The 2,395-nt window shown below is 34.5% G+C and overlaps 1 non-coding gene across 1 annotated transcript; it reads right to left on the bottom strand.

Annotated features, from left to right (window-relative positions):
- Positions 1-1,942: 1,942 nt before the first annotated feature.
- LOC138422984 (U1 spliceosomal RNA) lies at positions 1,943-2,108 on the bottom strand. The gene has a single exon (XR_011250096.1). It is a non-coding gene; the product is annotated as a U1 spliceosomal RNA (small nuclear RNA).
- Positions 2,109-2,395: the final 287 nt, after the last annotated feature.

Here is a 2,395-nt window from a genome sequence, read left to right as displayed (position 1 = left end):
GTTTTGTTTTAATTCTGTTTTAGATTCCACTGTATAAGTGAGATCATACAGTATTTGTCTTTCTTTGACTTATTTCTCATAGCATAATACCCTCAAGGTCCATTCGTGTTGTTGCAAATGGCAAGATTTCCTTTTTACAGCTCTATATTTTATGGTCGCCTTTTCTCCATCTGTTCATCCATCAATGAACTTCAACACTTTAGGTTTTTTCATATCTTGGCTTTAGCAAATAATGCTGCAATGGTATCTTTTCACATTAGTGGTTTCCTTTTCTTTAAATAAATACCCAAAGGTGGAATTGCTGGTATGACCCTTCCATTTTAAAGTTTTTGAGGAATCTCCATAATGTTTTCCATAGTGGCTGTACCAATTTCCATTCCCACCAACAGTGCACGGGAGTTCTCGTTCCTCCACATCCTTGCTGATGCTTGTTATTTCTTGTCTTTTTGATAATAGTTATTCTATTATTCTAACAGGTGTGAAGTAATATCTTATTGTGTTTCTGGTTTGCATTTCACCAATAATTAGTGATGTTGACCATCTTTTCATGTACCTATTGGCAATATTTATTTCTTCTTGGGGAAAATGTGTTCAAATGCTCTGCCCACTTATTAGATATTTTTTTTCACTGAGTTGTATGATTTCTTTATATATTTCAGATACTGATGTCTTATCAGATACACGATTTGCAAATATTTTTTCCCATTCATTTTGTTGACAGTTTCCTTTGTTGTGAAAATGTTTTACTTTGATGTAGTTCCTTGCGTTTATTTTGCTTTTGTTACATTTGCTTTGGGTGTCAAATCTATAAATCCCCCCCAAGACTGATGTCCAGGAGCTTTTTTTGTTTGTTTCTTTACTTTTTGGCCACATCATGTAGCTTGTGAGATCTTATTTCCCTGACCAGGTATTGATCCCAGACTCTTGTTAGTGAGAGTGCAGGGTCCTAACCACCGGACCGCCAGGGAATTCCCTCTAGGAGGTTTAATGTCCATGTTTTCAACAGGTGTTTTATGGTTTCATGTGTTACATTGAATTCTTTAATCCATTCAGATTTATTTGCTGTGTATGGTGTAAGATAGTAGTCCAGATTCATTATTTTTCATGTGACTATCCAGTTTTCCTGTCACCATTTTTTGATGAGATTATCCTTTCCCCATTGTGTATTCTTGGTTCCTAGAGAAGGAAATGGCAACACAGTCCACTATTCTTGCTGGAAAATTCCATGGTCAGAGGAGCCTGGTGGGCTATAGTCCATGGGGTTGCAAAGAGTCGGACATGACTTAGCAAATTTATAATAAATCCATGCATATATAGGCACTTAATTTACTTCTGGGCTCTACTACATTGTATTGATATATATATATCTGTTTTGAAGACAGTAGTATACTTTTTCTCCCTAAATTTTACTAGTTGTTTTATTTTTTAGTTATTTTAAAATGCAAATTAAGATATACTGAGAAATTTTTGCTTATCAGTTTGGGGAAAAATTAAAATGAATTTTAAAATTTGATGGGAATGTGATTGTTCTGATAATTCTCTTTGTTATGTAGTTTGAAATCAGGGAGTGTAATGCTTCCAGCTTTGTTTCCCCCTCACCCCTTCAGGTTTGCTTTGGCTTCTTTGCAATCTCTTGTGATTCCCTATACATTTTAGGATTATTTTATTTCATTTCTGTGAAATATGCTATTGGAATTTTTATAGAAATTGCTTTGAACCTGTAGATCACTTTGAGTAGTATGGACAATTTAACATGTTAATTTTTCCCATCCATAAACCTGGAATATCTTTCCATTTATTTGTGTATTCTTCAATTTTCCTTTATCAATATCTTATAGTTGTCAGTATAGAGATCTTTCACTTCCTTGGTTAACTTTAATTCTGTGTATTTTATTCTTTTTTATGCAATTGTAATAGGATTATTTTCTTTTTTTTTTTCTTTCACAGGAAAACACCAATGCAGTCCCCTCCACTACAACAAATTACGCAGTCCAGTTTCCCACATTTGGAGAAATCACAGGGGCCAGCATATCTGGAGTACAATAGATGAGCCTTGCCCTGAGGAAACCACCTTCACGACCATGGTATCACCCCTGCCAGGTAAGTATGGCATTGTTTTCTTAATTTCACATTCTGATAATAACTTATTAGTGTAGGGTAATGCAATCACTTTTGTGTAGTTTTGAATCTTGCAACTTTACTGACTTTGTGTGTTAGTTCTGACAGTTTTAGTGGAGTCTAAATTATTTGCTATAGTAATATGTCACCAGTAGATAGAGACTATGTTGCTTCTTCCTTTCCAATTTGGATGCCCTTTATTTCTTTTTCTTGCCTAATTTATCTAGTTAGGCATTCCAATATGATGTTGAAGACAAGTGACAAGAGTAGGCACTTA

Source organism: Ovis canadensis, chromosome 17 (assembly GCF_042477335.2).
Source record: "Ovis canadensis isolate MfBH-ARS-UI-01 breed Bighorn chromosome 17, ARS-UI_OviCan_v2, whole genome shotgun sequence".
Classification (NCBI taxonomy): domain Eukaryota; kingdom Metazoa; phylum Chordata; class Mammalia; order Artiodactyla; family Bovidae; genus Ovis; species Ovis canadensis.
This window is presented reverse-complemented; position numbering and strand designations above follow the sequence as displayed.